The sequence below is a fragment of the Citrus clementina genome, unplaced genomic scaffold (genome assembly GCF_000493195.1).
Source record: "Citrus clementina cultivar Clemenules unplaced genomic scaffold, Citrus_clementina_v1.0 scaffold_9, whole genome shotgun sequence".
Lineage (NCBI taxonomy): Eukaryota > Viridiplantae > Streptophyta > Magnoliopsida > Sapindales > Rutaceae > Citrus > Citrus x clementina.
The window spans coordinates 14,620,072-14,646,724 of NW_006261964.1; the positions used below are offsets into that span (position 1 = coordinate 14,620,072).

General features: G+C 31.8%; 1 long non-coding RNA gene and 1 pseudogene across 2 annotated transcripts; both read left to right on the forward strand.

Moving 5' to 3' along the window:
• Positions 1-208: 208 nt before the first annotated feature.
• On the forward strand, positions 209-17,928 carry LOC18032477 (annotated as a pseudogene).
• On the forward strand, positions 3,632-6,685 carry LOC112101554. 2 transcript variants are annotated; one of them, XR_002907555.1, is made up of 4 exons: positions 3,632-3,785; positions 6,219-6,335; positions 6,467-6,508; positions 6,595-6,685. It is a non-coding gene; the product is annotated as an uncharacterized LOC112101554 (long non-coding RNA). The 2 variants fall into 2 exon arrangements; XR_002907554.1 differs by having other exon boundaries at positions 6,467-6,675.
• Positions 17,929-26,653: the final 8,725 nt, after the last annotated feature.

Consider the following 26,653-nt stretch of genomic DNA (forward strand, 5'->3'; position numbering starts at 1 on the left):
AATAAGTGCTCAGTTGATTACTGTTCTCTAGCAAATGTTACAATTTTTCACTTTGAAAGAAGTTGTAATTAATTGCTATCTTTTAAAGCCACGAGTAATTGTCTGACACTAAGCAAACATTAGGTTCCTGGATCATCGATCAAATTTACCATTAACTTAACAAAAAAGTCTGGTGTATTTACCTTTGCTATATATATTTTAAACTCACTCCTTGTCTTGCTACGAGTTGCAAGAAGTAAAATGGTTATAACATTTGTGCTGTCACCAGGGTGCGTTTCCTACATAATTTCTCTTACAACTCCTCGTGATGCCTGCAGATTATCCGTGGGTACGTCTCATCAACAAATCAGTTGCGGATTCAGATTCCGACTGGGAGAATTTTCTGCGGTCTGATTACAAGCATATCATATCCAATTCAGTCTCTGATTCATCTTTCAACACTTCTTTGTCTAAGAAGGATCTTTATTTTCATCTTTGTCGCAACCGCATCATCGTCAATAGTGGATCTATCGTAATTCAAACTTGACAAGGTTTTCTTTTTCTTTTTCCTTTTTTACATGTGCAAATCAAATTTACATGCCAAGCATATGTTATATATTAATTAAGCTATTAATTTTATTGTGCGATTGATCTGCTGGTTAAACTAGAATATGGAACTCTAGTCATTGATCCAAATGAGAAATTGGTGAAATTAAGAATCTTCTTTGTTTCAGCCAAAATTTGGATTGGCTGGTCCATAATTGATTTTGATTCTTAATTTGTGACGGAATTTATTTTTCCCTGACTTAGCGCAAAGTACGCACCAGAAATTGCTCTGCTTTTGCTCCAGCTATTCAATTTTTTTATGAAATGAGTAAGTTAAAACACAATGGATGATGACTTCTTGTCCATAGAAGTATGCGATAAACGAATCGCTATGATAAGGAATCACTATCTGTGGCAACTAAGTTGTTATCGAGGTTTGGTAACTATAGCTTTTAAGTTACAGTATTTGTTCTTACAGCTGCAAATCTAAGCTGATTTGATCCTACACTTATATGATGAAAAGCCTATAATATATTCATTTCTTTTTGTAAATATTATTATGCAAAGTTGTATTTATTATATACTATTAGTTTTTATCTCATAGTTTTTTTATTTCACAGTAACTATGGTTCAAGAACTACACCACCTCAAATACCAAATAGGGCCTAAAACTTTCTTCTTCTTTGATATAATCTCAATTTTAAAGCTAAAATTAATTGTCATTCTTTGACAGAGCTTTGTGCTGGAGAAAGAAAGCAGGAAGAAATGTTTTACGGTTAGAGCAAGAGATTATTAGCAACTCCATGAAGTCCTTATAAAACCCACCTCTTAGGATACCTCATTAAAAACTTTTAAAATTTTACTTTTTTTTTCAAAAGCACCCACTTTAATTCCACTTATAACCTACACCTTTGTTTCTCGTACAGACTCCTTTCTCTCTCTCTCTCTCTCTATCTCTTATAAGGTCTCGACTCCCCAATCTCTCTCTTTCTTTGTAGAATATTTTTAAATTTGATATTGACTTTTTGTGTCACCAATTCTATCTTTCATAAGAAAAAATTATATGTGTATTTGTAAAAGGGTAAAAGTCCATTTCGTCCCTAAATTTTAAGATTATGGTCTATTTAGTCCTTATATTTTTAAAAATACCTCGAAACATCCCTGCTGTTACAGTATTGATATCCCTACCGTTACTTTTCATTTCTTTTAACTTACTTTTACAATATTACCCTTTTATAATAATTTTTTGGACATTAATAAAAAGAAAATAATTAAATTACTAATTTAACCCTAAAAATAATATTTTAATTTTTTTGCAAGCACCATTTGAGCACTTGGTAGTTTGCATACAATTTTTGATAATTAAAAATTAATGCAAATTTTTATTTTTTAGGATTAAATTGGTAATTTAATTATTTTATTTTTATTAGTGTCCAAACAAAAAAATTATTATTGAAGGGTAATATTATAAAAATAAGCCAAAAGAAATAAAAAGTAACAGTAAGGGTATCAATACTTTAACGGCATGGATATTTCGAGGCATTTTTAAAAATATAAGGACTAAATGGATACTAATCTTAAAATACAGGGACTAAATGGGCTTTTACCCTTTGTAAAATTATGCTTGAAAAAATTACTTTGATAGTTATTGTTGCTTTAACGCGCTTTCTGCTACCATTTTGTTAACTTCGTCGATGATAAATTTCCACTTCTTCACCATCAACAGTTCAAATATTAGGCTCCTTCTTAGCATCATCTACCATCTGCATATATATGTGTGTGTATATATATATATATATATATATATATATATATATATATATATATATATATATATATATATATATAAGCAAATTAAATTATCTGAGGAAACTAATTAAATATATAATTTAAAAAAGGATATCCTTGATTATATCATATATCATATATACCGAAGATTGATATCAACTAGTGATTTGTTTGTCTTCTTTTTTTTTTTTTTCTCTTTACAAGGAAAGATGTGTGGGGTTTGATTGGATCAGTTTATTTTCAAATTATGAAGGGCAAAACTGTACATGTATAAATATGAGGTTTTATAAAAGTTTTGGAGGGATGCTAAATTGCTAATAGTCCTACCCCTAATTTAATAACCTTCTAAAGGTCTATTTGGTATTAAGATATTATAACTTTCAAGTTATAATTGTTATGAAAAAAAAATCTATAATTATAAAATAAAAGTTAATAATATGTAGTAAATATGACTTTTAAAAATAATTTTAACAAAAATAATAAAGATATTATAGATTTTTCATCATACAAGTGGTGGATTAAATCAACTTAATTTTCAAGCAACAGTTAATGTTTATCAAACACTTAGGAGATTGCTTTTGGGAGGTTAAAAAGTAATTTTGGAAAACTAAAAACAATTTTAGTGCTAGCTAAATTTTTTAGAAACCACTTTTAGTAAAAATATCCCATCTTATAGCATATTTTGAAAAGTAAGAAATGAGTAACTTTTCAAAATTTGATTTTGTGAATCAATTTTATACTTTTCAATTTTCATAAATTTTATAAAAGCATAAAATTATCCTCATTAATAAGAAATAAAATCTTTAACTTTGAAGGACTTTTGTTATTACCAATTCTATTAAGTTAACAAAATGAAAAATAAAATTAAAAATATAAGATATTTATTCTAGTTATCAATTATTATATATATACACTAAAAAAAATTTTATATACATGTTTATAAATATGTAAATAAATGTTATTTAATTTTATATCCAATTCAGTTATTTATATTCTTACTGTAGTTTAATAGTAAAATTTACGAAACAAATACAACTGCTTTGAAAAATTACAATATTTTTAAGGAAAATTCTATGATGCCGTAATTAAATTTACGGCATTGATGCCGTAATGGACGTGGACCGCTAAATTAAATCAACAATTCTAAATAATTATAATTCAATAAAAGAAATTGATTAAATTACATATAACCGGTTACAAGTCGGTTAAATATTATTTTAAAAGTAAAATTTAACCGGTTTAAAATTAAAGAAAGGGGGTTTGCCTATTAAAAGAATAATATAATATAAAGGCAAAATTCAATCCCTAAACAATGAATTGCAAAAGAGAAAGCCACACCCACCCCTGCGTAAACTTCCGTTCGAGTGCGCCGGTAGATTGTAGCCATCCTTGAGCCAATTTTCTGCCTTCCAACTGCTGCGTCTCTGTTGTTGCTGTCTCTGTCCTGGTCTGTTCATGATCACTTGTGCAAGGTAAGTTAATCATTGGCTTCCAACTTTGAAGAGTCGAAGGTTTCATGTTATGCTAAGCAATTTAGTTCCAGATCTCTCATTCAATTTTATATTATCTGATATAATATTCCTTCTGTGCACAATTTTGCATCTTTACTCTGTTTTCGTCCTCTGGCATGATGAGAGAGAGAGAGAGAGAGAGAGAGAGAGAGAGAGAGAGAGAGAGAGAGAGAGAGAGGAGCACAGAAACTATAGAATGAATTTTCTATTTTTTTCATCATCTCTCTCTCTTCTTTTAACTCTCAATGCCCGCAGAATTAAGCCAACATCAATAATCATGTCCTCTTCCCATTATTGTCCCCATCATCATCATTGTTCCCACTTCATTCCCACACAAGTCAAAATGCCATCATTAAGAAAGAGATTATTAGAAAAGCAAATTAGCCCTCGTAATTTCTTTCATGTGTATGAAATTCTATCTTAGTCATTCTAGGTCTTTGTTTTGAGTGAAGGGTTGTGTTTTCCTTTCAATTTTCAACACTTTGAAGACACTGACTTTTGGGGAATCAAGTATCTTAGTCCAATCATTTAATTTGCTACATCAAGCACATTTAAGTTGCTCCATCTTCTCAGCCAGTTTAATTTCTTTGCATAATTTTGCCGCAGTTACTCAATTTTTCTTTCCATTTTTTTAAAAATTTATTAGGATTAATTTGAAGTCCATCCATCTAAATTCAGGTTTTGCGAGAGACTTACCAGGTTTTGAAGTTGCTAGATAAAATGGGGGTAAATACCTTTCTATATCCCATTAGATATACCAAAACTCACTCTTGCCTTATTAGAACTAAGAATATAAAGAAGTGGAAGTAATTCTAAGTTCAGGGGCTTCTGTTAACAGCATTATTCATTATATATATAAGAGAATCTATTACGCCATGACTAAAGAATTTGGGAGACTTAACACACAAATGAAAGTGCGGTAACCAGAGGTCAGGCTTTAGCCTCAGTACCTTTTTTTTTTCTAACCCCTAATGTAAACTCTTTTGTTATGAAGTTATTTATTTTATATGATCTATCGCTTATATTAATATTGTTTGAAGGTTTTTATATGAGATGTGTCCCTAGATCACATCTGTTGATATTGTTTCATGATGATTATCATCACATTGAGGCATTTAAGATCTTTCCTCTGCTTGAGCCCTTGCTTATGACATGTTCTATGATTGGTTTCTTATTATATCCCGGAATCTGCAAATCTTGAAGCTTTTTTAAAACTTAATTAAATGTGGTGTTGCTTGTTTTTCTGTGATGTTGTCAGATTGGTGGCAGAAGTTTTGATAATTTATAAAGGTGAGGTCCAGCAAAAAGTTTTGGAAATTATTGATGTCTCTCCTGAACAAGTCAGAAAACTTTTAATTTAAGCTATTTTGCTGGTATTCTGGTTGCTTTTATGTGAAATTTTCATTGTTGGCCTTTAGTTCATTCGAAGAAGCCAGATCTGACATTTGACCGCAAGGTTCATTATATCAGCTTTTTTAACTCATTTTACCATGAAAGCAAAAATTTTGGGTTTGATATGCTTTTGTTTATGGCCAAATTTTCTGCTGTATTTGGGATGATTTGCTGCTGTTTTTAGGTTAAATTTTCTGCTATTTCTGGGTAAATTGGCTGCTGTTTTTCAGTTTATTTTTCTGCTATTTTTAGATAAATTTACTGCTGTTTTTGGGTTATATTTTTTGTTATTTCCAGTTAATTTTTTCTGGTGTTTTGGGCTTCATTTGCTGCTGGTTCTAGGCTAAATATTTTGCTGTTTCTGGGTAAATATACTGCTATTTTTTTGTTAAATTTTTTGCTGTTTTTGGATAAATTTTCTGCTGTATTTGGGATGATTTGCTGCTGTTTTTGGTTAAATTTTTATGGTGTTTTGGGCTTCATTTGCTGCTGTTTTTAGCTTAAATTTTCTACTGTTTCTAGGTAAATTGGCTGCTGTATTTCAGTTTTTTTTGTTGTTTTTAGATAAATTTACTGCTATTTTTGGGTTATATTTTCTGCTGTTTCCAGGGAAGTATTTGTGGTGTTTTGGGCTTCATTTGGTGCTGTTTTTAGGTTAAATATTTTGCTATTTCTGGGTAAATATACTGCTATTTTTGGATAAATTTACTGCTGTATTTGGGATGATTGGCTGCCATTTTTGGTTAATTGTTCTAGTGTTTTGGGCTTCATTTGCTACTGTTATTATGTTAAAGTTTCTGCTGTTTCTGGATAAATTGGCTACTGTTTTTTAGTTAAATTATCTGCTGTTTTTGGATAAATTTACTGCTGTTTTTAGGTTAAATTTTTTGCTATTTTTGGATAAATTTATTGCTGTTTTTGGGTTAAATGTTCTGTTGGTTTATAGGATCCAAAACTTGTGATATTTGACATTTCTTTTTGTGCCTAAATCTTCATGTACAGGTTTTTGTAAACTCGAAAATGGCTGAAAATGTAGATGAGGGTAACAAGAATGATTTCAAGGAGAATGATAATGTGAGCCAAGAAAATGAAATTTTAAAGAAATCGGCCTTTCATTGAGTAAGACTTACATTAAATATTATATTTTTGACTGTTGGTAAATTTATGAATATTTAGTAAAGCCAATCACAATAATGTTAACATGCACTGGTTATATATATTTTTTTCAAAATATTTATAATTGACTGCAGCAAGCAAGAAGCAAAAACATTACGGGAACAAGGAAAAAAGTGGTGAGTGTAGGTGCGATAATTAATTTCCATTAAATTTGGGACGTGTTACAAGCAATAACTGATTGTCATTTTTTTTAATTTTTTAGGATAGAATTAAATTAGGGAAATGTTTCAAAATAGTCCTCATCAAGAGGTATATCTTCACTGGTGACAAAATCTGAATAATTGTATGCAGCACCAGCAGCAAATTTCAAGTTAATAGCAGAACAAGCAACAACCTGATTGGATAGAAACACTTTCATGGCAGTGAGTAAACAAATGAGGTTGGGTTGAAGCAAGAGTTTTTTATAAAAGGACTTTGAATATTGTGTTACCAAAAGCTATTAATGAGGTTGTGATAGCGTTAAAAGCTCAAATAGGGCAGTTGTAGAACAGTATATGCTGTGACTGTCCTCATTCAAAAAATTAGCCGAGAAAGTTGAGTTACACGGAAGGTTCAATGGTTAAAGATGTGACTTTGCATGGGTGCTAAAACCAACATTTATTAAGCTTAAAGATCTGTCTCTATCACCTAAGCTCCTCTGTAACAAAATAAATTAAGCTTAGAGATCGATCTTAATCAGTTAAAGATGATCTGCACAGCTGTAGAATCATTTAAGATACACTGCAACCATTTTTACTAATAGTAAAGGAAGTGTCTGTCCAAAAGCACATAAAAGAGAAGCATGGCATTGATTATAAAGCTCCACCCCATCTTATCTTATAATACTACGAAAACATAATAATTGCCAAAAGCAATTGAACTGACCAGCAGATTAGTTACACCCCTTAGTTTATCTTAAACAACAACATCAATATCTGGCATAACTCTCACCAATATTCATTCTTTTCACAAATACAATCACCCAAAAATCACTCAGCCCAGCAGTTGCAAGTCCTTTGCTAAGATCAATCATTAATCAGATATAAACTTTTAAGAAAATATAAAACCTCAACGACAATGACAACTTACCAGTCTCCTCATCAAGCCTGGACGACGGACCCTGGCACCACAAGGTAGTCCCTCACTGCATCTTATAACAGGTATTTTGCTCAATCACAAGCTTGCCACTAAAATCCCCTTTCATCCAGCTTAGAAGCCACATGATCAGTATCTCCGAGCCTTACTAGAAGCGAAAGAGTGAGAAAAGTAAGGGGGCAGAAAAAAATGGCAGAAACCCTCAGCTACTTGCTTGCAAATATTAGGACCAGATCTTACCAGATCTAAAATGATTTTCCAGATTGCATACCTTGCGCGATGCGCGCCAAACCGATCTGCAAAGTTTTGGAGTTGGAAGACAGTTTTAGGGTTAAAACTAGCGGATGCTTTTGGTGCTCTTCTTGGTTTCTTCCACAGCCTTACCATCACCAGAATCTGAACGACAATCTGCATCTCATCTCTTTGACAATCTGCATTCCCAACTATTTGGATTGTGATCGACGGTTTCACGGTTCACGTGCCAGGGGATTCGGGTTCGAATTTGGTGAATCTTGGCTTAAAATTTAGGAGATTTGAGACAGAAATTCACATTTGGGAATGAACATTAAGGGCGGACAGGGCGGTGCTTTTTGTTTTGATTTTTTTTTCTTCTACAGTGACGTTGAAACTCAATGGGAAATGTATTTTTTTCCGCCTTTTATTTTCAAAAAAGGGGAAAAAATAGATAGTATAAAAAAAAGTTTTTTTTTAACTTTTTTGCTGTTGATGGTGCCATAATTGTTATAATATTTAATTTTTTTTAATAAATAATAACTATAGAAATATTTTAATTAATTATTATAAATTTTAATTAGGTAATATTAAATAAATAAATTATAATAATAAAAGATTAATAAATTATAATGAATTATAATAATATTATAATAAATAATAATGAAATAATTTCATACTGATAATAATAACAATAAAATTATAAATATAATAATATTTTTACAAAATAATAATATAATAAAAATATTAATAATAATAACTTATTATTATAATAATTATTATAAAGTTTGATTACAATAATATTTTCATAAATAATAATCATAAAACAAAATCATGAAATTAATAAATAATATCAATAATGAATTAGTAATCATAATTATAATACTATTTTAATAAATATTATGATGATGATGATTATTATTATTATTATGATTATTATTACCACCAATTGACAATAATCAACAAAGGGCATTTAAGAAATTATGATAATTCATTCCGATTTCAAGACAAATTAAACACATCGATGGAAATGAACTCATTCCGACTTCAATTTCTCCAGCTCAAATAAATAACTTATTCTTATTCTCATTCTTGATTCTGATTGTAGCCCATTACAATTACTAATTGGTAAATGCACCATGAGCAGATTATTGTGGTTTAATTGGGTCTGTTTTTTTCAAACCTAATTAATAATTAGTTTGGATTGGATAAATTATAATTAACCAGTCTAACCCAACCAAATCTATAATAATAAGAAGAAGAAGAAGAAGAAGGAAAATGATAATGTGTTAATTCTCAATTGTAAAATTATAACGACTTAAATGGCTTATCTAATTTTTTATTATTTTTAATCTTTTAATACAAGAGGCTATTTCATTCTTGCATCTGCTGCTCTAGACTACAATTCCAAAACCAAAATCACACTCTCTTATAAGTAAATTTATTATTTTGTAAGATTAATATAAAAGTAAGTTGGTTTTAATTTTTATTTTTTTATTTTTTTAGTGAATACTTAACGGCACATAATTATATATCACTTTCATTTTATTTTTGTATACGTACTGCAGTTGCTAATTTTCTTTTTTTATCTTTTTGTAATTTTTTATTATAAAAATAAATATAAATGATTTTATTATCATGAAAAGAATCTATGTTCAAACATTGAACCAGAATTATACGGCTTTTTTTTGGGCTTCTTGGTGTATAAGTTTTGGATTTTTGGGGTTTTGGGTATGTAGGTGGCTGGGTTGTTTCTTGTTTGTCTTGATACTTCGTTTTGGTGCTGAAAATTAATGATTTTTTTATTAGTTTATTTTTGTTTGAGATGAGTGCTAGTGAATTAGTTAATATTTATTGTACATTTGATTAAGGAATCGAGATTTATATTATTCTTTAAACTTGACTTTAAACATCTAATATAATTAATTTTGCCTTTGTCTCCATCTTCATCTTTATGCTAGCATATGCATTTCATTCTTAACGTTATCAATGAAATTCTTGTGCTAATGCGCAGAACTGCAGATCTAAAAAGTCTTAATTTGGAATTGGAAAAGGAGATGCAGGAGAAATAAAGTCTATGCTTTTGTGGAAATTTTCTTAATTTAAAGATAGTTAATTTATTAATTTTCTTTACGTACACTAGATAGTGAATGAAAATTTTATGTTATAAAAGATTTATATTTGATTTTAATAAGTTTCATATCATTTTCATTGTTCAATTTAAAATTTTGATTTGACCTTCAACCTAATCAACTTAACCAGACGATATAAAGTTTGGGTAGAATTGGGTTAAACAAGTTTATTTAGTTAAGTGGGATGAATTTTATCTCAGCTCATTAAAAAGTAGACCATGTTAGAATTTCACTAACCCTATCAAACCTAACTCATGCCCACCCTTCTATCATTCTATCTAAATCATAAAATGCCAATAATCCAACTCTTTAACCATTTTCACGTTGGATTTAAGTTGAGGCAATTGACTTAAACTAAATAACCTAAATTCCAAATAAATGTGAAATAAGACAAAAAATTTCTAAACCACACGTATGACTCATACATTGAAGGTAAAACGGGTAAATTAGCGTTACAGTGGTAAATTGGTCTACAAAATTAAAAAAAATTAAAAATAAAAAAAACTAGTAAATTGATAGAAAATGTAGTAAATTAATGTTGGAGTTGTAATTTGTACGAAGAACTTGTAAACAAAACAAAAACTTAGAAAAATGACATAGAACTAGTTAATTCACATTAAGTGTGAAATAAAACAAAAACTATGTAAACCACACATAAAACTAGTAAATTAATGAAAAAAATGTTAAATTAATATTGGAATTGTAATTTGCACGAAGAACTTGTAAACAAAACAAAAACTTAGAAAAATGACATCGAACTAGTAAATTCACATTAAGTGTGAAATAAAACATAAAATATGTAAATCACACATAAAACTAATACATTAATGGAAAAAATGGTAAATTAATGTTCGAGTTGTAAATTGTAAGAAGAACTTGTAAACAAGACAAAAACTTAGAAAAATGACATAGAACTTGTAAATTCACATTAAGTGTGAAATAAAACAAAAAATATGTAAACCACACATAAAACTAGTAAATTAATGTTGGAATTGTAATTTGCATGAAGAACTTGTAAACAAAACAAAAACTTATAAAAATGACATAAAACTAGTAAATTGACATTAATTGTGAAATAAAATAAAAAATGTGTAAATCACACATAAAACTAGTAAATTGATGGAAAAATGAGTAAATTAATGTTGGAGTTGTAATTTGTACGAAAAACTTATAAACAAAACAAAAACTTAGAAAAATGACATAGAATTAGTAAATTCACATTAAGTATGAAATAAAACAAAAAGTTTGTAAACCACACATAAAACTAGTAAATTTATGGAAAAAATGGTAAATTAATGTTCGAGTTGTAAATTGTAAGAAAAACTTGTAAACAAGACAAAAACTTAGAAAAATGACATAGAACTTGTAAATTCACATTAAGTGTGAAATAAAACAAAAAATATGTAAATCACACATAAAACTAGTAAATTAATGAAAAAAATTGTAAATTAATGTTGGAATTGTAATTTGCACGAAGAACTTGTAAACAAAACAAAAACTTACAAAAATGACATAGAACTAATAAATTGACATTAATTGTGAAATAAAACAAAAAATGTGTAAATCACACATAAAACTAGTAAATTGATGGGAAAATAAGTAAATTAATGTTAGAGTTGTAATTTGTACGAAGAACTTGTAAACAAAACAAAAACTTAGAAAAATGACATAGAACTAGTTAATTCACATTAAGTGTGAAATAAAACAAAAATATGTAAACCAAACATAAAACTAGTAAATTAATGAAAAAAATGTTAAATTAATGTTGGAATTGTAATTTGCAGGAAGAACTTGTAGACAAAACAAAAAATTATAAAAATGACATAGAACTAGTAAATTGACATTAATTGTGAAATAAAACAAAAAATGTGTAAATCACACATAAAACTAGTAAATTGATGAAAAATGAGTAAATTAATGCTGGAGTTGTAATTTGTACGAAGAATTTGTAAATAAAACAAAAACTTAGAAAAATGACATAGAACTAGTAAATTCACATTAAGTGTAAAATAAAACATAAAATATGTAAACCACAAATAAAACTAATAAATTAATAGAAAAATAGGTAAATTAATGTTAGAGTTGTAAATTGTAAGAAGAACTTGTAAATAAAACAAAAACTTGTAAATGTTGCATAAAACTTGTAAATCAACATTAACTTGTAAAAGTTTCATAAAACTTGTAAATCACACATAAAATTGGTAAATGTAACCTGGAACTTGAACAAAAAAGACTAATTATCTGCTACTTAGGTAACATGTTACCTATTTATTTAGAATTAATAGTAGAGATTTTTTATTCAAATCTAACAGTCCACATCCATTACGGCATCAATGCTGTAAATTTAGTTACGGCATTATAGAATGAAAAGTAATTTTTATCAAATATTTAATTAATTCTTTTCACAATTGATTATGCCTACAACTTAGCTAACAACAATTATTTTAAAAGCTGCAATATTATCAAATTATCCCTTGGGATTATAGCTTTTAAGCTATAACCATCTTATCTCAACACCAAACAGGACATAATTTGACTTGACTCGCATGTATAGCTTAATAAAGAAGTCTTACTCTCTAAGGCATTTGTGAGTTGCAAATTAAGGAAGAATGAATAGAGAAAGTAAAGTGGACATTACTGTTTTTGATTAGCTGCCTGCAGAGTGCATTTCCCACATCATTTCTCTCGCAACTCCTCAAGATGCCTGCAGATTATTAGTGGTATGTCCCATTTCCAAATCAGTTGCGGATTCAGATTCCATGTGGGAGAATTTTCTGCCATCTGATTGCAAGCAGATCATTTCTAATTTGGTCCCTGATTCATCTTTGATCACTTCTTTGTCTAAGAAAGATCTTTATTTTCATCTTTGTCACAACCCTATCAATCACTTGACTTAGTTTTTTTTTTTTTTTTTGTTAAGTTTATATCAAATTTATACGCAAAGCATATGTTATAAGATTAATTAAGCAATAAATTTTAGTGCATTATTGATCTGCTGATTAAACTAGAATATGGAACTCTAGTCATTGGTCCAAATTAGAAATTGGTGAAATTAATAATCTTTTTTGTTTCAAGCAAAATTTGGATTGGCTGGTCTATAGTTGATTTTGATTCTTAATCTGTGATGGAATTTCTTTTTCCCCTAATTTGGGCATAGTAAGTGCCGATAATAGCTCTACTTTTGCTTCAGCTATTCAATCTTCTAATGAAATGACTAAATTTAAACACCATGGATGACTTGTTGCCCATTCAAATATCTCATAAATGACTTGCACATGACAAGGAATCACCATTTGTGCTGACTAAGGCCCTCTTAGGATTTCCGCAGGATTTGTTATTCTTCTAAGCGAAATTCATTTAGATGAGTGATGATCAATAGTTAAATCCTAACGGCGTACACTATTACTAAACAATCATGTGGCACACATATTTAAAAATTTAGAAGAGCTGAGATTATGAGAGAATATTTTCTTGTAATTATATAACAAAAGCTATAATTTATGTTGATCTTTGCATATTATCCTGATACATTTGTAGGTTTCATGAAGTGGTATATATCAGTGCCGAATCAAGACTTTCTCTTGATCTTTGATTCATCTAATCTAAATTCACTTAGATGATTGATTATTACTAGTAAATCCTAATGGCATGCACTATTACTAATAAACTATTACTACTTAAAAATCGATATTAGGTCCAATGACCCAATTCAGCCAATCATGCATGGGATGTGTTACATGCTTCTTAGAGCTCGTACCGGGCATTACCTAATGGAAACATGCCAGGAAAACATGGAATTTAGTCAGGCTGGCTATTTAGGATATTCAACGACAATGTTTATTCTTACAGCCTAAATACAGTAAAGTGGTGGCAATAAAATATTGACAACCAATTTTGACAAAGCAAAATCATTTTATTAAAATTAATTAATTTTAATAAATAAAGTATTATTTTAAAGCCCGTCAATTTTGATAAAATTAACAAAATAAATCATTTTTTAAAGCCAACCAAAATTGACATCTTGGGCTTGGCTTGCCCTATAAATATGGGAGTTGAAAGCATGGCGAGATCATGAATTAAGAAAGTATTTTGAGAACTTGAAGAAAGTATTTTGAGAACTTAGAGTTCTTAATTTAGTAATTTGAGAGTTTGGGTGTATCAGGGTGTTGGGTTGTGAGATAAAATATTACAATACTTATAACTCCACAAAACTACTAAAATATTTCCTCTCACCTTTTTTCATGAATGTAGGCTGAAAGTCGAACCAAATATTTATTTAGCAATTTCATTTTAGTGTATCTATTTCACCCATCAATTCACTAACAATTATATCAGAGTTATTGATTGCAATTATTCAATCAATAATTCTTGTGTTATCAAATACTCTACACAGTATCTCTATACCGAATAATTACGATCAATGGCTCTTATATCGCTGCTAATGAATTAATGAGTGAAGTAGATATACAACTAAAATGAATTTGAAAAATATATACAACACATGAGACAAAAGAATGTTCGTGATTAGGCTTTTAGCCTATGTCCACGAAAGAAGATGGGAGGAAATATTTTACTAGTTGGGTAGAGTTACAAGTATTGCAATATTTTATCTAACACCCCAATACTCCAGAATTCTCAAATTATTGTTAAGTTCTTAAATTTCTTTCTTAAAGTTCTCAACGTACTCTCTTAATTCATAATCTCTCCATGCTCTCAACTCCCTTATTTATAGGACAAGCCAAGCCCAAATGTCAATTTTGGTTGGCTTTAAAAATAATTTATTTTATTTTATCAAAATTGGTGAGCTTTAAAATAATAATTTATTTGTTCAAATTGTTTTATTTTAATCAAATGATTTGCTTTGTCAAAATTGATTGGCAATATTTTATTACCATCACTTTACTGTGTTTAGGCTGTAAAAATAGACACTACCACTGAATTTCTTGAACAGCTAGCTGGACTAAACTTCACGTTTTCCTCACATGTTTTCATTAGGCAATACCCTGTGCGAACTCTAAGAAGCATGTAACATATTCCATGCCCAAGCCTAATGGGCGAATATGGTCATTGGGCCTAATATTGATTTTTAAGTAGTAACATTACCCCTTTTGATTATGTGAGAATTGTAGTCGTAGGTGAGCATATCGCATAATCAATTTACCTGCCTAAAAAAATTACATAAAAAAATAAAAGAAAACATGTTAGTTTAAAGTGAATTATTTTATTAAAATAAATCAATTTTAACAAATAAGTTATTATTTTAAAGCCCACCAATTTGATAAGACAAAATAAATTATTTTTTAAAACTAACCAAAATTGACATTTTAGGATTGGCTTGCCCTATAAATAAGGGTGTTGAGAGCATGGAGAGATCATGAACTAAGTGAGTATTTTGAGAACTTTAAGAGAGTATTTTTAGAACTTTAAGCTCTTAATTTAGTAATTTGAGAGTTTAGGTAAAATATTGCAATACTTATAACTTACACAACTAGTAAAATATTTCCTCTCATCTTCTCCCATCAACATAAGCTAAAAGTCGGATCACGTAAATTCTTTTGTCTCTTGTGTTTTATTTATTTCTCAGTTTCATTTTACTCATGTAATTGCTTTACTCACCAATCCACTAACAATTGATATCAAAGCTATTGATCGCAATTATTCGGAGTAGAGATACTATTCACACATATGATACTATTCACGTATAAGAAACTATTCACAACAGGAGTGGCTGAAGGTGTGAGTGGAGTAACTGTATGGTTTTGTACATGCTTAGGAATGTTCTATCACTGAGGTGATAAAAGTCTGAAGAGTCTAGGTTTAAGTTTGATCATTGCGATCCTACCAGTCTTTCCTTAGAATTTTCTTGTTGTGAAATTTTACACATACTAGCACTTGTGACTACTCAAGCCAAAGTCAAAGTTGCAATAAGAGCTTATTTGAACCATGTCAATGCCGGAATACGCTTTTGAACCTTACTCTTCAAACTACACAAAAGAATAAGGTGGATTGTAGACTAATTAGTCTGAATTTCCATTCAAATCCAACTCTATTACAATCGAGAAGGGCCCCATTCTTGTGACGTGTGGCTCAATATATCTTAATAGTATCTCTAATTCGAATAATTACAATCAATGGCTCTATTATCAATTGTTAGTGAATTGGTGAGTGAAGTTGATACATGACTAAATTGAAATTGAGAAACAAATATAACACATGAGACATAAGAATTTACGTAGTTTAGCTTTTAGCCTAAGTCAATGGGAGAAGATGAGAGAAAATATTTTACTAGTTATGTAGAGTTACAAGTTTTGATTATTTTATTTCACAACTCAACACCCCCACGCATCCAAAGTCTCAAATTCTCAAAATACTCTCTTAAAATTCTAAAAAAAAAACTCTTTTAATTCATCATCTCTCCATGCTTTCAACTCCCCTATTTTATAGGGCAAGCCAAGCCCAAAATGTCAATTTTGTTGGCTTTAAAACATAATTTATTTTGTTTTATCAAAATTGTTGCTTTAAAATAATAGTTTATTTGTTAAAATTGATTAAGTTTAATAAAATAATCTCCAAATTGGTTGGCAATATTTTATTGCCACCTCTTTACTGTATTCGGCTGTAAGAATAGACACTACCTTTGAATGTCCTGTATAACTAACCTGATTAAATTCCACGTTTTCCTTGCATGTTTCCATTAGACAATACCTGGCACAAACTCTAAGAAGGATTTTTATCTTCATCTTTGTCACAATCCTATCATCATCAACAATGGTGCTATGGTAAGTCAAACTCGACTCATCTAGCTTTGCAGCATATAGAGGACTTTTCTTTATAGTCAATAATCTGCCCCACTTTAGGAATTTATAAAGGAAGGGTGACTCAATCTTTGCGTTGCTTGTCTGTCGTATGTGTAAGCTACCTAATGAAATTATGTCATATAAACAGGAAGTTTGGACTTTATATTTAATTTAAAATTTTTAACACAAATTCATAGTTATTAATTTGATGTAATCTAATTGTAATATCTAAGTTGTATGAGATCCATAACTCAAAATTTATGTTAAAGTTTTAAGTTGAAATATATTTGCACATATGTATTTTGAATTTATTGGCTGATTCTGTATATGTACTCTTGATGTACAATATGTGTGTGTGTGTGTGTGACTAATATTAAAACAGGGACTTTATCAAAATGTCAAAGCAAACATGGTGACTGCCTAATCGTACTTTGTTTTATAGTTACCCTGAAGTGATCAGATAGCCGACTTGAAGTTTGTTATTGTTCCTAATAATTAATAAACCCAATTATAAAACATTTTCCAAGTGTTCAATATTTAAGTGCTTCTTGTAATGTTTGTCACATCCAATTGCATGCTTAACCGAAGATTTTCTAGCTAACATTGTCATTATCCTCCAATAGAGCTTTTCACTGGAGAAAGAGAGTGGCAAAAGATGTGGGGGGATACACCAAAGTATTGGAAATGGACTTCTTTACCAGAGTCAAGGTAGTGCGTTTCATCAGCAATTTCGTGACTTTTCATCAGCAATTTCGTGACTACCAGTTCCTTAAATTATAAAATCTCTTTAGTCTAGGTAAAATATTTAATTTGGGTGTTTAAATCTTGTTCACATGAGTAGAGAGTGGCTTTAATTTTCAGTATGCTTTCATTTGCTTAGTACACGTGCAATACGTTAATTGGCAGGTTTCTCGAGGTGGCTAAACTCAACTTTGTGTGTTGGTTTGATGTCAAAGCCAGGATAGGAACTAAAATTTTGTCCATTAGAACTAATTATTCACTTACCTTGTGTTCAAGTTTATCGATACCAGATATGGGTTTGAAACAAGACCCGTGGATTTTGGTGTCTACTTTGACGGAAGTGATAATGGGGAAGGGCGTAAAGTTGTGCTAGATCCTCTGGTGAATATGCCTAAACTATCTGAAGGCAGAGGAAATGGATGGATGGAGATTGAGATGGGTGTGTTCTTTAATGTAACTGGAGAAGATGGAACGGTTGTTTGTAGTGTGTTCGGTTTTGATCGCTCCAAGTCCGGTATCATTATCCAGGGAGTTCAGCTCAGGCCTAAAAGTCGTAGATAAAATTATGTTGCGAAACACGTGCCGATTTTAGATGCCTTCGAGCTCTTTAGGTGCGCATACCATACTATTTTATTAGGCCAAAGTGTTTTTGATGATATTGCTTAAAAGTCATAACTTTTTCTTGGAAATCATTTCTAAATTAGAAATCTTAATTTGGAGCAGTATTTTGCATAACTAAAATAAGGGCGTATATGGCTAGGGATGGCAAAATTCGAGTCCGGGTCCGGGTTTAGCCTTCCCGGTTTCGGACCCGGACGCCATTTTCTTTCTCCCGGACCCGGATTAAAACCCGGTTTTTCTCATCTGGGTCCGGTCCAGGTTCAACCCGGAAAAATCCGGGTTCCCGGATTCCGGGTTTTGAACCCGGATCAATAACTCAATTTCTACAATTCTATTCTAACTTATGACAAATGAAAATTTAGAACAACAAACTAAAATGGCATAATAGTCCAGTGCTCACAATTAATCAACTCTCTGCAATAACACATCCAGTGCTCACAAGCAATAACACATCCAGTGCTCACAATTAAACAAACTAAAATGGCATAATAGAGGAGCTGCCAAGCCTGTCACGGTTCAAAAAAGACTGCCGATGATGATGAGTAGAGGAGCTGCCGAGCTGCAAGCATGCGACGGTGGTGAACCAAATGAGTTGGGACGGTGGGGAACCAAAGCTTTTGACAGTGGCGAACACGACCTTGCGACGATGGCGAACCGCGAACCCGACCTTGCGACGGTGGCAAACCGCGAACCTGATGGTTGTTTGACGCACTTTGCCTGCGGGACAGCAGGAGGCGGCACAGCTATTGTGTAATTTGTGTTTGTGTTCGTGTAATTGTGAGTAGAAAGATAGAATTAGGGTTTTTTTTTAATTGTGAGTAGAAAGATATAATTAAAAATAATATAAGAAAAATGTATCCGGGTCCGGGTTCCGGATATACGGGTTACGCCAAACCCGGACCCTGACCCGGATTCATCCGGGTTATTAAAATCCATTCCGGATCCGGATTTTTTAACACTCCAGTGCGGGTTCAACCCGGCCCGGATTATCCGGGTTCGTCCGGGTCCGGGTTATTTTGCCATCCCTATATATGGCATTCTTAATTATTATCTCTTTGTAAATATGTCACAAAGATCTTTCGATCAGTTTTGAAGGCCGTTGGATTTTGCCACTGCCGAGGTTGTTTTTGTATTTTCATGTTTACAATTAAGAAGGTACCTCATGTGAAAACAAACAGTCAACACATCTGTTACAAAAGGGAAATTTACAAAAATAGCCAAAAAAATTAAGTGTTTTTCAATTTTAACCCCTCAAACTTTTTTCTATCAAAACTAGCCAAATACCCTATTTTTAGACTACATTACCCTCATCATTTTCATCAAATTTACAAAGGCATGCCACTATTCCCTTTTCAATTCCAGCACTTCCATCACTTTTTTTCTTTTCAACTTAACAAACTTAATCACTCAACAAACTCCATCACTCTCAATAAATTAACAAATTTCATCAAACAAGCATTACATAATTGAAGATATAATTATCAATTAGAGGGCTTCTTAAGGTTAGTTTATACTCTTACAATAACCTAAACTTTTAATCTATTGATTTTATCATTTGAGTTCGAAATTGAAGTGAGTTTTTATTGCAAATGTTGTTATTTTTCATTAACAAAACAATGTGACTTGTTAAAGTAGTTAGTTTGGGTTGAGAAATGAAAATCAATCGTTGAAACCCCTGAAAAATCGAGCAAAACAGAAGCCCAGAACAAGTGAGACATGTACCTGTCTCACATAAAACCAGCAGATTTATGTGAGACAGGCACCTGTCTCACTTGCCTATCTCACCAAAATATGTGCGACAGGCAAGTGGGGCAGGCGTCTGTCACACATAAAACCAGTGGGTTTATGTGCGACAGACGCCTGTCTCACTTGTTACCACTAGTTTTATGTGAGACAGGCACATGTCCCACTGCCTGTCTCACTAAATTTGAGTTATTTTCTGAAAGTAATAACTTGTGCTACATGTGTCCGTTTTAGGCGTATAATATATCGTTTCGAAGCTTACGATGAGATGAAGTAAATCCAAAATTGTATACTTCATTTCATCCACATAAATGTACTGCATATTCATTTTTACTAGGTTTTGTAGCGTGAAATCTTATCTCTTTTGTTTTATTTTTTTTTTAGGTTAATGGATTTCGTTGTACTTCAATTATGTTACGACGGTTGGTGGGAGACATTAGCAGATGGTCGTACGGAGTACATGAATGCGAAGAATACAACATTTTTAGTTCGGAAAGATTGTACGTTTGAGCAATTTATGGCAAGGGTGTATGAAGTTTTACAGATAAATCCTAATGAATATAGTTTGTCGATGAAGACAACTTTGAGATTCAGTAACACAATGTATCGTGCATGTTCACTACCTATGTATATATTTAATGATGAAATGGTTAACCGTTAATGTTGTGCTGCACATGGCCTCTGATGTAGTCAATTATGGATGCATCCCTATATTTGTCACCACATATCCTCGAGTTCCAGCCGAAAATCCTGAGCCACTTGTGGAAAGTGAAACTTCGTTTAGAGCAAACGAGTCTGTCCCCGATATTGAGGAAGAGGTGTTACCACAACAAATGTCGTTCCAACAACGTTACTCACCAGTCAACGAAAACAATGACACTATTAATGATAATGGCATTACGTTAGCATATGTTGAAGATAATGTGTTACCATTAGGGACATCGTTAGGGCAACATTACTCTCCATTTCAGAATAATGAGTTCTGCAGTTATGATGATCCTGGTTATGACACCAACAACACAGAAGCTGATAATGCTTGTGTGCAACCGTTCAATAGTGTGCAAGGCATGAACTCTAATACTGAAGTTGATGATAGGGACACTGGTCATTCCGATATTCCTATCAATGATGAGGATGAGCATCAGTATGATATTCCTGTTAACAATAGAGAGAACCGACCTATTTCTCTGATGGCCTGTTCGAGGAGGAGGACAACAGTTGATCCCCTGGTGAGTCTTGCTCCAGTTTTGCCTTCAAACTTGGTTGCTCCAGACTTAGTTAGAAATTGTAATTCTGCTGACATTGGTGTGGGAAAGTTATTCGCTGAGAAGAATGAGTTAATATTGGAATTGCGCAAAGTGGCCTTGCGGACAAAGTTTGATTTCAAGATTGCACGGTCCACAACGACACGCTTTAAGGCTCACTGTTCTTCGGAATCATGTAATTGGCGTCTTCGCGCAACGAGAGGTTCGGATGAGCATAATGTTCCTTGGGTAGTGAGAAGAGTTGACAATGTTCATACGTGCTCTAAAGAGGTTTTGCCTAGTGGCCTCCGTCAAGTTAAGAGTCGGGTTGTTGGCCATCTTATTGCGGATAAATTTATTCAGGATAAATGGATATACACGCCGAATGGCATTAGAGCAGAAATGTAGCAAGAATACGGGGTCCAGTTAACATATCAGCAAGCATATCGGGCTAAAGAAGTCGGTCTTGAAATAGTACGAGGGAACCCTGCAGAGTCATACAACTTACTTCCTAAATACTCTCACGTTTTGACCAAAGCGAATGAGGGCACAATGACACACCTCCAGCGGGATGGAGATGATAATTTCTTATACTACTTTGTTGCACTTGGATCTTCCATCTAGGGCTTTACACAGTACATAAGGCCTATTATCGCTGTAGATGGCACTCATTTAAAGAGGCTATATTGTGGAAGCATGTTTGTAGCAACATGTCTGGATGGTAATAATCAACTGTATCTGTTAGCTATTGAGGTCATGGATTCAGAAAACAATGATGCTTGGGAATGGTTTATAATGAAGTTACACAGAGTGATTGGCGATAGGCCAGAGTTAGTATTTATCTCTGATCGATGCACTGCCATCAAGAGAGCCGTTTTAAAAGCATTTCACACTGCTGGTCATGGAGTTTGTTTTTACCATGTCAAATGCAACATTAAGTCTAAATTCAGGATGTCCAAAGCTATTTGGGATCAATTCGAGCTAGCATTTATCCTTTCTTCCGTGTAGTACTTTATCAGCAAAGTAAAACATGGTGATTTTTAGCGCATCGGTGTCATCCATAGTCTTGAAGTCTAAGTTCATAAATCTTTCCTCGAACTGGCCAAGATTTATATCGCGATTCCTGCCTCCAAAGTACTTATTAAGTAACCTATGCATTGTTTTATGCTTCGTCAGGAATACCTTTTTGCCATAGCAAAGTCCCGTTACTAGGCACCACTCTCCAATCGATAGCCGTATCAAATGGTCGCCAACTTGAAACCATAAGTGATTTTTGTCATTTCCATCGCCATGGGACACTTGCCGAAGCAATATATTGTGCACAATTACGCCACTGAACGGATAGCTCCGGCACTGTAGGAAATGCCCAAATATATTGTCTTTGAACAATTTCAACTGTTGCCTTGTTAATTTTTCCCGGATGGCATTAACAACAACATATAATTTGCACATACTCGTGATACGCCCGGGGAAGTGATCAACATAAGGTATCTTCATCATTCCCGGTTCTTTCATCGGTCCGGGTGGGTTATGCAATGCTATTTTTGATTTGCCCATTTATCTGGTACAAGTTAAAAGTATTACATGTTAAAAAATTATGAACAAAAGAAAAAAAAAATAAAGGCAACACCACGCACTGCCTCTTGGTGCGACAGACGTGCGAAGGGCCAAGCGCACGCGAGCTACGTGCCAGCCTGCGCGCAACTTACGCGCCCTTGGCTTCCCTCGCGTGAGCCTGCGCGCGAGGCCACTGCCTGTCGTACGCGAGATGCGCGCGGCGTGCGAATCTCGCGCGCGACGCATGCGTGCCTTCACTTCCCCTTCCCTTTCTCTTCTCTTTCTCTTCACTTCCCTTTCCCACATGCATCTCACCCACCACCGCCATTAAACACCACCAACAACAACAACATCCCAAACAACACCAACAACAACAACAACCCAAACAACAACAACAATAACAACAACCCAAACAACAACAACAACAGCAACAACATCAACAACAACAACAACAACAAGAACGACAATAACAACTCACCTAGGGTTTTCAATTTTTTTCTTTGATTTTGGAGATCTCTGAAGATTTTCAACGTGATTTAGCTTCTTTCAGCCGCCGACAACTTCCTCCGCTGCCGATCTACGCCGCCGCCGACGATCTATACAAATTCCGGTGATGAGATTTTGGTGAGAGGGGGAGAAATTTGCTTGAGGGAAACGTGAGAATGGGGAGGGCAATTTTATCCACAATTTGGTGATTTGGCTAATGTTGAAAGAAAAAAGTTTGAGGGGTTAAAGTTGAAAAATGCCTAATTTTTTTGGCTTTTTTTGTAAATTTCCCGTTACAAAAGAGTTTGGCTACAAAGTCATCTTTGGGATATTTAGATAGTTATATCCTTTCATGCATAAATTTCGTGCAAATGACAGCATGCCTACAGCATTCCGAGAATTGAGCTTCTTGGAACTTGAAACTTTTCCAAAGAAAATTATATGGCTAAATTTCTTTTATTCTTTTTATCTTTTTTTTTTTAAATTATGATGGTGGTCTAGGTGGGTTATAGCATGGTACCTGAACAAAAATAAGATCTTTTAATTTAACGTTACTAAGCAATCCTCATAATCACAAATTAAGTTTAGTGTCTATAATTGTAATTTGATTTAGGAGTATTTTAATAATTAAAAACTATTTCTAAAAGTAGGTTTAGTGAGTAGTTTTGTAGGTTCAAATAGTCCCGCTCAGTCTTTAATTAAAAAGAAGATGTAAAGAGTAAATTAGTGGATTTAAATAATCTCACTCTTTAGGTATAAAATTATATCAGACATATTATTAAATTATAATATTAAACATATTACTTCTCTTGGGGACAATATCTCACATTGACTAAGAATAAATATTAGGTTAAGGCTTGAGTAATCCTCAACTCTTGAGCTAACTTTTAAGTATAAGTGAGGTCTATAAGCTTTTATATAGTATCAGAATCAGACTCTCGTGCACTTGACCACATGGTGATGACAAAGCAAAAACACTAACGTGCACATAATGGAGGGTGTTAGAGGTAATATTCCACCTAGTTGGGAATGAATCTTGAGTTATATATATAATCAATCTCGACAAAGCCAATGAAGAATTTTATTAAAAGAAAAAAAATTACATTTACATAAGGAAGGCATAATGCACCTTATTCCTTTAATCAAAATAAAAACAAGAAAAGCTTGCTAGCCAATTATGATTGAACATAAATTATAAATAGTAACCGGCTAGTCGAATATGATATAACTTTGACCAAACCAATAAATCCATTAACTACCACTTCTCCCTAATGATCCAATTTATAATTTAAATTACAGACTGGGCATTGGTTCTTCGGATAGTAATATAGATCATGATTCATTTATTCAATTTGATTTGATGCGAATTAAATAAGTTTGGGTTTGAAAAAAATAATTCGTTTAATAAATAGATGAATTCGTTATGATTTGTTAATTAAATAAATTAAATTCGGGTTTGAAGATATTGATTCATTTATTCGTTTAGAATTCGATTAATAATCGGGTTATAAACGATTCGAACACATGTTAATTCATTTAATTAAATTACTTTTTTGTCCTTAAATTTATTTTTAAATTTTTTAAATTTGAAGGTTAATATTGTAATTTTAAGTGATAATAAGACAACCCATAAAGTGAAACTAGAATTAGGGCAGTCGGCCCTAATTTTTCATTTCACTGTTTCACTCTTTCTTTCCCTTCATCTCTCAGCCGCGGAATCCCTCTCTTGTCTCTAGTGTTCACAATTCACCCTCAACAATTTCTTTTTGTTTTCTTCACAATTTCTCAGCCGCACCATCTAACCTAACTCACACTCACGTAGTAAACTCTTTTTCTTTTTTTCTTTTTTTAATTTTTGACCTAATTAGAAGCATATCTCATATTATTATATTTTTTTTTCCTTTAGACTTTTCCGTCACCTGAGGTGATTTATCTCTACACATTTTGAATTGATATGATTCTTTTGAATTTTGAATTTTTTTTTTTCAAATGCATTGCATCATCAAGATACAGCCTTTAGTAATGATTCATTTTTTGAGCTTAAAAGTTATTCAACCTCATGATTGGTTGTCTTTAAATTTCCATTTCATAATTGATAAATGGATTAAAGCTAAAGTGAAATGTTTGAGAATTTATTTAATAATATTAATTATTGTTTCTGATGCTCATCTTAGCCTAAGGCCTAGCTTTTCTTCTCAAATCTTTCTAAGTGTGATCATCATGCTTGATATTAACGTATGCTTGATTTGTTCAACTTTCAAAACGTACACATCAGTGGTTGAGTTTCTTTACTTCAGAAGAGAATTAATTATTATTATTTCCTTAAAAATACTATAAATTGGCTATATATTTGATATTTTGAAATTTTATGATGACTATTATCAGTGTTGCAACATGTCAATATCATTGTATTTACTTTTTGGTGTAGGATTTTTGTTTTCAAGGTGACAAAGACATAATGAAGAGAATTAAAGAAATTACCTTACTTTATAATTTGAATTTTTATTATTGTTATTTGTGATGTTAAGAACTTGTAATTTGGTGTTTGGATAGTTGTATATTCAATCCTAGAATATGTTATGGATTATTTGTATTTTGTAGAATATTAAATTTGTAGATTTTTTATATTTTATTTTGCTTAATATTTTTATTAATTATATTTTTTTAAACGAATTGTAAATGAATCCATATTCGATTCGATTCATTTATTAATTCTACTAAACTAATTAAATGAATCGAACCCAATATTCGTTTAATAAACGAATTGAATCCGAATCTTGCGATTTCAAATCCTTTAATAAACGAATCGAATCCAAATTAGTAGAATTTTGACCAATTCGTTTACGATTCGATTTAAATTTGATTCATTTATTTATTTTGCCACCCTTTTTAGTTCACCATATCCTTGAGAGAGAATAAGCCTATCATTCCTTACATTATCCTCGAGTAAGGATATGGTCCATTTGATTCTTTTTACCAATTTTTATGAGCGTTATTTGGTAAGCTTTAGAAATAATAGGCTGGAAATCAAGTTCTCCATCAATGTCTCGTCGGAGAGATTCGCAAGATTCAGCTCACTCACTCCATAAAATTTTCAACTACAATTAACTAAAAAAAAAACAAATAACACAAAATCATGCTGTGGGCCCTATTGGGCCAACCTTTCAAAAAGTGCTGCAGCACAGCCCACCAACTCAGTAACCATGCCATGTCGGGCCGCTTGCTCTCATATGCCTGTTTTTTATGACTGGCACGATCCGTTGGATATCTCCAATTGTTTTTATTATTATAGGACATTCAACTGAGTAATGTTATTAACTTTATGAATATTAGAGATGATAATCTGGGCTAATGGGTTGAATTCATGTTGAACCATATGAATTGAGTCAAAATCTAGTAAATCTGTGTCTCTTTTTATTAAACGAATTAAAAATAATATCTAATATTACCTGACTATTAAATAATATACATATAATATTTACTATTCAATTTGTCTTTTTTGTCAGTCAATTCCAAAATTACCTTCAGATGTTATAGCTTAAATTTTAAAACTATAATATGCAATTTATTTAGCAAATCATAATTGAATAAATGAAATGCTTAGATTAAAATTGTGTTCCGCCTATTTATGAAAC